The sequence below is a fragment of the Neophocaena asiaeorientalis genome, unplaced genomic scaffold, assembly GCF_003031525.2.
Source record: "Neophocaena asiaeorientalis asiaeorientalis breed wild unplaced genomic scaffold, Neophocaena_asiaeorientalis_V1.1 scaffold45, whole genome shotgun sequence".
In the NCBI taxonomy this organism is placed as follows: domain Eukaryota; kingdom Metazoa; phylum Chordata; class Mammalia; order Artiodactyla; family Phocoenidae; genus Neophocaena; species Neophocaena asiaeorientalis.
In genome coordinates, this window is record NW_020174642.1 from 8,877,195 (window position 1) to 8,889,659 (window position 12,465).

General features: G+C 38.5%; 1 protein-coding gene across 1 annotated transcript in view; it reads right to left on the bottom strand.

Annotated features, from left to right (window-relative positions):
- The window catches only part of DSCAM (DS cell adhesion molecule), a 737,093-nt gene that overhangs the window by 618,577 nt on the left and 106,051 nt on the right, over positions 1 to 12,465 (bottom strand). The window lies entirely within an intron of this gene.

The window sequence follows — 12,465 nt, forward strand, 5'->3', positions numbered from 1 at the left end:
GTACATCAAATCATTATATAAAAATAAGAATGAACAATCTACAATTACAAAACTATTATGAAACCACAACCATAAAGTTGAAGGAAAGTAAACAGACACAACACGAGTGCATACATTATTATTCCATTGATACCAAGCATAAAATAGGAAAAACTAATCTATGATGTTAAGAGTCAGGATATAGTAAGGTAGATAGCTGGGGGGAACCAGCCGCAAGGCACAGGGATATTAGCTCGGTGCTTTGTGACAGCCTGGAGGGGGGGGGATGGGGAGAGTGGGAGGGAGGGAGACGCAAGAGGGAAGACATATGGGAACATATGTATATGTATAGCTGATTCACTTTGTTATAAAGCAGAAACTAACACACCATTGTAAAGCAATTATACCCCAATAAAGATGTTTAAAAAAAAAGAGTCAGGATAATAGTAATTCATGGGGTGGACACAGATAATAGAAATGGCATGAGGTGGCATCCAGGATGCTGTCTGTGTTCATTTTCTTGACCTGGGTGCTAGGTACACTGATGTGTTCAGCTGATGAAAATTTCATTTAGCTGTACTCTGTGAAATGCACACTTCTCTGTATGTATTCTATACTTGACGTAAAACATTAAATATTTTTTAAAAATTAAATATTTTAAAGAAATGGGAAAAGAGAGAAACATCATGAAGATAAAGAAGACGTTATGAGATAAGTAGCCAAAATGTTAGAGAAAATGATGCCTTAGAAACAAAAGGACAGCATTGTGAAATGTCAACCAGCCGTTTTCAACTGTGTCAATTGCTTCACAGAGATCAGAAAACATGCAAATTGAGTATATCTATTTTGAATGAAAATACCATTTAGGATCAAAATAATTTTATTGATTTCATAGGAATCTGTGAGTGTATATGCTTAGTAAAATGAACTGCTTCTATAAAGCTCTTCCCAAATGAAAAGGAATATACCTAAGCCTCAGGTAAATATTATCTAGAAAGCATAACACTTAGCTGATTCTGAGACTCCAAAATGTTTTCACATTTGAATAAATGCTTTGAAATTTAGTGTCATCTTGATCAGACAATCTGAAAGCAGATAAATGGATGGTCTCATAATGACTTGGAAAGCATTCCAAACGTCTATGAAATAATTCCAAGTTAGGTTATAAAAATATGCTCATATGTTACAGCAATTGTGCATTTAACTCTAATATATTTCAGTCATTCTATCTATTCCCCAGCACTAAAGCAACAACGGAACTGTCCAAATAAGAATTGGATAAAACTTCATAATGACCCAGAACTTAAAACTATGAAATTCTGTCTTTGTCCATGATAAAACAAAATGAAACAAAACAGGAAGTGGATTTACCCTCTTCTATGTAAACATTCATGCAATACAAAACAGTAAGCTGTAAAAGAAGGAAACAAATGAGATGGGGCCCACTAGCATCCAGCTTAATGCCTGGAGAAAATTCACAAATCATCCCAACAGGAGAAACCTAAATAGAACTTGGTGGAATTTCTGAGTTGAAGCTTGGGGAGGCCAAGCACACTGGATTTACAAAGCAAAGAGACGGAAGTTGTGTGCAGAGGGAACTCCAACAATCTGAAGAAGTTTCCTTTTGGTGAGTCTTTAGCTGTGGACAGATATTTACAGGTGTGTGAGGAAACTACTGATGCTGCAAAGAAACACCAGAAAGGAGCAGCTGGAAAATTCCTGAAGCTCAGGGGAGGCACTAGTTCATGTTCAATCCAGAGAGGAAAGAACTAATATAGGGGGTACCAGATAGAGTACTCAGAAGTGTATGACCACTACCGTGGGGGCCAAATTAATCATAACAAAGTTTAAAAGGGATCCCAGTATGGATTCCAGAAGGCATTCAATTGAGTTCAAGTAACTTAACTGCACGACCAACAAATTTCAATGCTGGTTAATGAAAAGAAACAAAATCCAATAATCAATCATGTGAAGTTTACAATATCTGACATCCAATAAAACAAGTAGACAAGCAGGAAAATATGACCTATTATCAGAAGTAAATGTATTCAATAGAAGCAGACACAGAAATGACAGGTGATAGAATTAGCAGGCATGGACATTAAAATAGCTATTATAAATATTCTCCCAATATCATCAAGATGGTAAGGGAAAGCAAGGGAATACTGATGAGAGAAATGGAGACTATAAAAATAGCCAAAAATGAAACTTCCTGAGATGAAAAATACACTATATAAAATGAAACACAGGCAAATGGAATTAATAGCAGATTATACCTTGCAGAAGAAAATATCAATAAACCAGAAGGCAGAGCAATAGAAACTACACAAATTGAAAGACAAAGAAAACAGGCTTAAAGACAGTAAACATAAAATCAGTGAGATGTGAGACAATATCGTGTGGCCTAATATATGTATAATTGGAATTCCACAAGGGAGGAGGTCAGACAGAAATTTTCTTAAAGAATTAATATCTAACATTTTCAAAATTTAAGGAATGCCAGAACCCCAAATACCCCATAAATTCAATGAACACCAAACAGAAGAAACACAAAGAAAATCACACCATGACACATCATAATTCAATTGCAGAAAGCTAGTAAAAAAGAGAAAAATATTAAATGCAGCCATTAAAAAAAAATACACATAGCATGTGGAGAAACAAAGGTAAGAATGATGCCAGACTTATCAGAAAAAATGCAAGCCAAAAGACAGTGAAGAGAAAGAAAATTTAAAGTATTATTTAGAAAGAAAAAAACCTTCCAATCTAAAATTCTATGCCCAGCCAAAAAAAAAAAAATTATAAATGAAGGCAAAATAAAAATGACTTTTCAGACATCCAAATACTTAGAGAATTCATTGACAATGGATCAGCGGTACAAGGAATGTTAATGGAAGTCCTTCAGGCAAAAGGAAAATGTTACCAGATAGACATTTTTGACTTCTCAAAAATAATGAAGACTAACAAAAATGGTAAATATATGGGTAAATATATAAAACACATTTCTTCATTTAAAAAAATAATCAAAAGACAATTTAGTGTTTAAAGCAAAATTGATGATAATGTACTTTGGAGTATAACATATATAGAGAGATAAAATGAATGACAATATCAGCATGAAGGCAGGTGGGAGGAAGAGAATGACAATCTACTGTCTTAAGTTTCTTCTACTGTACATTGTGTTGTAATATTATTTGAAAGCAGGCCATGTTAGTTTAAAGATTTGTATTGTAAACCCTAAAGCAAACACTTAAAAAACAAAGCAAAACTTAGATATTAAACCATTCATGTAGATAAAATTGATCATTAAAAAAATTCCATTAACACAAAAAGAAAAATAAACCAGAGTGGCTGAAATAAATAGGAAGCATTATCAAGATGGTAGATTTAAACCTAACCAAATTGGTGTTCACATTAAATATAAATGGCCTAAACACTCCAATTGAAAGGCAGAAAATGTCAGATTGATGAAAAATCCAGACTTGATAATATGTAATCCAGGAGAAACCCATTTTAAATACAAAAAAAACCAAGTAGATTAAAATTAAAGAGATAGAAAAATATACCATGCTAACACTACTCAAAAGAAAGCTGGAGTGGCTACACTAATATCAAAGTAGATTTCAGGATAAGGAATGTTACTAAGATGGTTTTTTCTAATGATAAAGTGATCAACTCAAGAATACATGACAATCCTAAATGTTTATGTATCTAATAAAAACTTCAAAGTACATAAAGCAACTCTGCTAGAATTGGAGGGAGGAATATCAAATCCAGAAGGAAAATTGAGAACTGGGTTTCTTTCTTTTTTAGTGCTGATTGCCATTGGGTTGATATATCAGTGTTCTTTGTTGAGATTTTATCTGCCTTCTTGTATATTTTGATGTTAAAAAATTGTGCATAGAAAAAATTCAATCTTACCTCATACTGATGGTTTGCTAGGGTCCAGCCAGGCCAGCCTCCTCAGTGCCTTGGGAAACCCACTCCCACCTCAGAGCCAGCACAGATACTGAATGCCTTGCTGGAATACTTCACCATCCTTCACCCAACTCATTAAGACTCATGCTTTGACCCTCAGCTTAAACACCATTTCCTTAGGGATTTATCCCTGATCTTCTACCTCCCAGACTGGACCCCATGCCCTACCTGTCAGCTTCTTGCTTCATTCATTCATAGTCTCAGCTTAGTTGTTTAGTGTGCGTCTCCAACACTGTTGAAATCTACAAGAGTGGCACGGCATATAGAGGATGCAACCTTATTCTTTTGTATTTAGTGAACAGACTAGTACACAATAGAAGCCTTCAAATTTTTATTGAATGAATAAATAAATCTTTAAAAAAATTATGGTTTTCATACCACATATAGCTAAAAGATTCCTTTTAAGGAAAAATAATCTGTATTTCATATGCATCATCTATTTTAATTTAAATTCCATTATAAAGATGTTAAGGGACAACAAGAATTAGTGGCTGAAAGAAGACTTTCTCGGATATTATAAGAAGAACACATTTATGAGATTTTAGCTACTCTGTGTGAGAATGTTCTTTTTATCCAATATGTGTGCTGATTTTTCAATAAGGAAGAAAAAAAGTTCAATTTTGCTATGTGTTTTACAAATCTCTGGAGGAAAAAAAATAAGAAAAATGTTAATATTTTACCCATAAAATGTCTAAGTATTGTTTCCAATATCCTTCTAGAGAATTATTTCCATGTGTGTCTAGGGAATTCATTTTAGAGATGAAGTCTCTCTGTCCCTTCAGATGAATGAAAGTCACCCTCAGTAACATTGCTGGAAGTTACGTGTACAGTTTCAGAGAAGAATGCAGCCTCTGTAATGAATAATACGTGTGTAGTTTGCTATGTTCCCTCACTTACATTTTAAGCTCAAAGATTTCAAAAGGCACGAAAGTGGCTAGTGATTTGAAAGAAACAGAAGACTCTCTGGGATTTATGATCACAAGCAGCAAAGCACATGAATAAACCAAAATGATGTAAATAACTCCTTAGGATCAGGGAGCATAGAAATGTGGGAACAAATATAGAACAAACTAATGAAGAATGAGGGATAAGTGCAGATTCACACAAGGAATTATAAATTAAGGAAATCATCAGAAAAAGAGAGTGGGAAATGGAGCTGACATCATAATAATGTCAACAGAATTGCTTCCTGCAGATTAAAAGGCTTGGAGAGAGGGGAAAAATTACAGAAAGAGAATGTCCAAAACCACAGCAATAGGAATTAGAAACACAATAACAAAGCAACAATAAAATCAGACTATTAATCGGAGGGAAAGATTGAAATTCATTGAAGCCTAATGAGTCACCTATCCTATGATTAAAGAACAAAATAAACTGGGAATTTGGGATTGACATATACACACTACTATATTTAACAGAGATAACCAACAAGGACCTACTGTAGAGCACAGGGAACTCTGCTCAATATTCTGTGACAAGCTAAATGGGAAAATAATTTGAAAAAGAACAGCTACATGTATATGTATAAGTGAATCACTTTGCTCTACACCTGAAACTAACACAATATTGTTAACTAACTATACTCCAATATAAAATAAAAATTAAAAAAAGAAAAAATTTAAAAGAAAATTAAAAAGAAAAACAATTTTAAAAAGAACAAAATGAATTAAAAGCAGAGACCACAATGGTACCTCAATAGAAAAATGTAAAGTCCAAGTCCTGCGAGACATCTTAAACTCTGGTGTTGAGTGAGAGCACTGAAGTGGAATGATAAAAAGACACACGTTCTGGGCTTCCCTGGTGGCGCAGTGGTTGAGAGTCCGCCTGCCGATACGGGGGACACAGGTTTGTGCCCTGGTCCGGGAGGATCCCACATGCCGCGCAGTGGTTGGGCCCGTGAGCCATGGCCGCTGAGCCTGCACATCCGGAGCCTGTGCTCCTCAATGGGAGAGGCCACAGCAGTGAGAGGCCCGCGTACGGCAAAAAAATAAAAATAAAAATAAAATAAAACACGCATTCTTCTTAATCTCATTGACTATGGCAGTGTTCAGCATCATTTTCTTTTGCTAGAACTTCACCATGCTCAGGGGCACTCAATTTTCCATTTTGCTCTGGTCTAAGGACTTACATTAAGTCTAATTTTTAAGGTACTTTTTTTTTCAGGTAGTGTGTGGGTTTTACTTTGTGTTTCAGTGCTAAAATGAATGGTTATTCTCATAATGGCAAATATACCCTGAGTTGTAAGTGGCAACAATCTTTTGAATTAGAAAGACTCTTAGAGGACTGACTCTAGTCTAGCCCCTCTGATTCACCAGCCTGAGTCAGAGACCTGGTCACTGTCTGCCTTCCCCTTGGGTGACTTCCTTGAGTTTTCTCCAGTGTGTTAAAACACTCATCTACCATCACTGGCATCTTATGACTGACATTATTTTACCTCTCTCCCTCTTTATCCTTAGGATGTTTATATTCCTTTACTGTCATTGTAATGGAGTTTCGGGGGCAAGGTGGGTGAACAGGGATGGAACATAGATGTTCATTTATTTTGTGTTACCAGCAATGCCTACTATCTCCAAAGCAGTGATGGGAACAAACCGTGTTTGGGTTTCAGGTATGATACAACCCTCTATCTTCCCACAGAACACTGGAACACTGCACAGTACCCACCTGACTTCACCATCCTCTGCACTTTCACACCACTTAATCCATTCTTGCATTTTCTGCCCTTGCTTCTTCAAGATATTGCCTATCTATGTGACTTTGTTCAGTGCTAAAACACCAATACCTTGGATGAAGCAAAGGGGACATTATCATTCCTGTATACCATGTGCTTACACAGCATCGAGTACATAGATAATGCAGTGAACACTTAAATATAACCTAAGTCAGGTCTCCCCTGAGGTAGGAAGGGCACTTCTTTGGGACAAAAAAGTGCCATACTCCTGGGGTTTCTCCACCGTTGGAAGCTGCTGTCAGGTTGTGATCTACGACAGTATGGAGGCCAAGGGCCAGCTCTTCAACCTCGGTGTGACCATTTATAGCAAAAGATGTCAGACTGACCTAGAATTCTACACCCAGAGTATTAAGCAAGTGAACAAAGACATTTTTAGACAATGCAAAGTCAAAAGCTTTACCTCTCATGCACCCTATTCCAAAAGCTTCTGGAAGATGAATAAAAAGGCAGCAAACTAAGAAAGAGGAATATATGATATACAGGAAACAGAGGCTCAAACACAGGTGATGAGAAACAAAAGGACTTTCCAGAGTGACTCTGAAGGATTCCAAGACAACAACTGTATAGTGGAAACTAGTCCAGATTGATGCAGAAAGAAGGCTCCCAGAGAGATGTTTTGAAAAAATAAATAAATAAACGTTCAAAGACCCTGATGTATCTGAATGTATTAAAAGGAGTACTTTGTCCTGTTGGAGAATTTGGGAAATGAATTACACATGCAGTGAAAACTAAGTAAACAAAAAAGTAAGTAATTATTAACCCTAGGGAACAAACAAAGCCATCACAGAAAGGAAAGTGTCTATAATATGCTATGTGGCTCAGCTGTAGCTGAGTTATGTATAAATATTTACATAATTATAATAGTGCAAACCCCAAATACTGATTTAACCCCAAATGGTAATATGATTATATGGAAAAAATAGCAGAAGGTAAGGAGGGAGGGCATTCATAGCCCAATTTAACAATTAAGTTAAATACATATCTGAGCCTGAAAAATTAAATATTTCAATGTAAACAGAGAACCTGAGAATGCCGATCTGAATACTAGAAGAAAGCTTAGAAAGGAAAAACATGCAGAAAGCAAAATCGGTAGGTGAATGTGTTCTCTAGAGACTGTGTTTCATTCCAATCACATGAAGACGCAGCCCTAACCAACCCTCATGTTCAACAATGCCTTCCACACGCATGAGTCAACGTGTCTGACCTCACCCTACGTCAGCCAACACGGAGCGCAATGACACCGACAGCTCTCGTTGGTGGAATGTAAGATGTAGAAAGCCCACTTACAGAGCCTTAACTGCAAGTCTCAAACACTTAAGACTTGAGAAAAAAAAAAAATCTGTTGACTGGGACCCTGGTAAATTGTTGTCTTAATCTCCTGGTCCACTCAGTTACACCCATATTCTGGGATCCAGCATTCTTTTATTTTTTTAATTTATTTTTTTGAAGTATGGTTGATTTACAATGTTGTGTTAATCTCTGCTGTGCAGCAAAGTGATTCAGTTATACACATACATATATTCTTTTTCATATTCTTTTCTATTATGGTTTATCACAGGATATTGAATATAGTTCCCGGTGTTATACAGTAGGACCTTGTTGTTTATCCATTCTCTATATAATAGTTTACATCTGCTAATCCCAAACTCCACATTCTTTCATTTTAATTTTTATTTTTTTGCAGTACGCGGGCCTCTCACTGTTGTGGCCTCTCCCGTTGCGGAGCACAGGCTCCAGACGCGCAGGCTCAGCGGCCATGGCTCACGGGCCCAGCCGCTCCACGGCATGTGGGATCTTCCTGGACCAGGGCACAAACCCGTGTCTCCTGCATCGACAGGCGGACTCTCAACCACTGCACCACCAGGGAAGCTCCCCCTAATTCCACATTCTTAACATATCACATTCAAGAAGTTTGCTTACCTTCCTCCTCTTCCACATTTGTTAAGGGTTCAGAAAGAGATAAATTAGAACCACACAAGGTACATACAAAAATATTCTATCCATAAAATATTAGTTTTTAAATAAAGGACCTAATGACCATCCACTCTTAGTTGCTCACAGCAAATGCTCAGGGTCCTCCCCACTGCCCCTCTTTTTCTCATGTTTTGTATTCACTGCATCAGGAAGTCCATTAGCTGCACCCTCAAAATAGCCTCAGAGTCAGCCATTTGCCACCTCTCTGGTCCCACCGCCACTGCTCTCTCTCCCCTGGATTGCCACGGTGCTGCCCCATGGATCTCTCTGCCTCCACCACTGCCCCCTACCCTTACGCTCTGTCCATCAGCCAGAGTGGTCCAGTTGAACATGTCAGGTCCTCTCTCTCCTTTGCTCAGAACCTTCCAGGGCCCCCATTCTCTCACATGAAAGACCATCTTTCTCTGTGACACAGGCTCACTGTTCCCCCTCAGATGGGACCCCCTGCTCCTTTCCCTTTCTCATTCCACTCCAGCCACATGGCCTTCTTGTCGTCAAAAGCATCCCCACAGGCTCTGATCTCTGCATCTTTATACATTCCTCTCCCTCTGCCCAGGATGGCTCTTCCCACAAAAACCGCTTGGCTCATTCCCTTGCCTTTTCAAGGCTTTGCTGAGCCACTGCCCCCTGGATGAGGCCCTAACTCAAGTTGTCTCCACCACAGTGAGTACTCCCAACTGCCCTCATCTGCACCTTCTCTCCACAGCATTTGTCACCTGCATCATTTACTTATTTATTATCCTTTTTTATTGTCTGTCTCTCCCTCCCTTTAAAACTTTAGTTCCTAAAGAGTAGATAGTGGATTGGTTTTACTCCCTGATAAATCTCCAATTCCTTATACAGTTTCTAGCATGTAGTAGAATCTCAGTAAACATTTCTTAAATACATGACTGTTCTATTAAACTCAATTAAATATAAGTAGATAGGGAATTCCCTGGTGGTACAGTGGTTGGGACTCACTACTTTCCCTGCCATGGCATGGGTTCAATCCCTGGTTGGAGAACTAAGATGCTGCAAGCCACGTGGTGTGGCACATATGTGTGTGTGTGTGTGTGTGTGTGCGTGTGTGTGTGGTGTTGTGTTGTGTATGTAAATAAATCTCAGTGAAATATAACATCTTAAAATGAATGTTTGACTACAAATGATTCATGATTCCACCTGTACATTTATGGAACACTTTATCCAAAGTGCTTTTATTCCAAAGCATTTTCTCCCCCCACTGTCTCATTAAGTCACCAGAGGGTCTTTCGTTACACACCGTAGGAGGGGAAAAGACAGAGGCACAGGGAGTGGAAGGGGGTTAGTTATCCAGGATCTCAGGCTGTGTGTTCTGGGCAGTACAAAGATGAGAGTGTGCTCCCTTCACTTGCTGGGGTGTATCTGTGTACGACATGATTGTACTCTCTCCCTGTGCATCTTGCTAGCCTCATTTCTAGCCAGAGAGTGTCACCAAATGTACTATTAAACTTCAAATTTAGTTTATATCTATTATTATTGTTTTCGTTTTGGGTGTAACTGAAGAGCTAACATTTACTGAATATGTATTACGTGCTGGGACTATGCTAAGTAGTTTAATACAAGACTTCACAAATCCTCAAAACAAATCTTGTAGGTAGCTATTATCGCTATGTTCCCATTAGGGATGAGAAACCATATTGAACTTTGAACCCTGTAGTGAGGAAGACACATGGGGTTTGATCCAGGAGTCATTTACACAGGGGCTGTGGGCTCAGGACCCTCTGAGAATGAGAGACTTGTCCTGAACTCTCCCTTCTGAAGGGGGGCAAAGGCACCTACAATTCTGAGTTCAGTTCCTGAAGATTCAAAGTCCCCAAGTTAGCCACCTTTGATCCGGACATCATTGCAGAATAATGGGCTACGATGCTCATAGTAAGATGTGCTTAGCTAGGTACACTGTATTTCTTGGGGCTCATTTCAAAGTCTTTGTCATTTTTCGTCTTTGTAATTTTTACCTTCAGATAGAGGCTCAGGAATGATATCCTTAGACTAAAACTGAACACAACACGAAAAAAAGAAAACTCTGCCACGGAAATGTCTTTGATTACAGTTCTTATTTACTCTTTTCTTTCTTTTTCTTTTCTTTTTTTTTTTCTCTAGAAAATCCTAATAATCTACCATAGAGTACTTCTTCCAAAAATTAAAACTATGCTTAAGGATTGAAAACACCAAACCAAAAACCACCATTTCCAGAGCGGTTTCTTTCCAAAGACATCCTCTAGGCCCGAATCCATGCTGAAAATGTAGCATGTTCAAAATACACTGTCGCATTAATGCTAATTTACAACTGCATGAGGTTTTCCCCTTAAGGGACCGAAGCTCAGCTGGAATTCATTAATTTTGACAGTTTGCCTATCGCAGTAGAATGGATTCGCTGAGTGACAGAAACTTCTCTAAAAAGAGAAGAATCACATTCTCCTTACTCTTAAGTATTCATAACAGAATGGAGTTTGAACATTCTCAAGGCAAACAGATGCACCATTAATAACCCCAGAACCTATGAAATGCGGCTCAGGCTTCACAGAGCAGAAACCCCACTGCCACTCAAGTCCCTTTAGTAATAAACTTAATATACACCAGCCAGCTGTGTAATGGGCCCAAGCACCCCTGGGGCTCAGAAGAAGGTCATAAAATAGAGTCCATTATCCCACATTGGAAATTTGGCTTGATTCGGATTTGACACTTCATTTGGAGAAATGTCCTAGAGGCATATCCTTTCTAGAAGGTTAGGGTTGGAGTGGGTAGCTGTCTGTTGCCAAATCAATCCTGCAGAACACTTTTAAACGTAAAGGAGTAAGACTTTTAAAATATTCCCTTCATGCTGACTTCTGTAAATCAAATTGAGTTGTAACGTCTGAAAGTTATTACTGGAACATTTTAAATTAAACCAAGGCGGCATCACTCATTCCCAAGAGGGAGCGTGAAGACATTGCCAGTTGTAGCATTTTCTGGTGTTTGATAAAAAAAAAAAAAAATCCAATCTTATTTGTAAAGACAAAATAGTTCTAACCTTAAATGGATCAGAAGGAGGAAATAATGACCACACAGCCCATCAAGGACACCCTGGGACCACAGCATGGCACTCTCTTGATCCTATGGTGACCGTCTCTACAGATAGAATAACCTGGCATGAGATGCTAGCAAGAAGGTGCAGGAGAGGAGGTGACTGGAGCCTAGCACCAGACTCAATACCAGCTTCTAAATCAGTGCTACCTTCATTTGCATATTTTGGGATGGCTGCAGTATCATCTTGACAACGTAGTTCATGAAACCCACACATGATTACTGAAGCCCAACACAGATACCACGAGGAAATAGTACAAAGCGAATTCTATCATGGAGCCCCAAGTATGAATCTCTGAAGGGGAGTTTAGGAAAGGGTCAAAGTCAACCTCACAGAAACGCTGAAGTGGCATTGGATTGGCCCTAACCTTGTCTTATTTAACAATTCATTAGTTACTTAAACAAAGATCATATAATGATAGGAATGAGAGTCACATTAAGAAGAGGGGCATGCATTCAGTACCATGCCTGAAGCCATCCATTATCTCCTGTAACCCCGGTCAGCTCCCGGGGCAGGTGTTATTGTTATACAGACAGAAGTTGAGGCAGGACCTTGACAAGTTACACTCACACTCACGGGGGATTCGGGGCAGGAGTGGGGAGAGGGTGTATCAGTCTGCTCAGGCTGCTGTAACAGAATACCACAGACTGGGTGGCTTCAACAACAGAATTTTACTTTCTGACAGCTCTGGAGGCTAGAAGTCCAAGATCAAGGTGTTGGC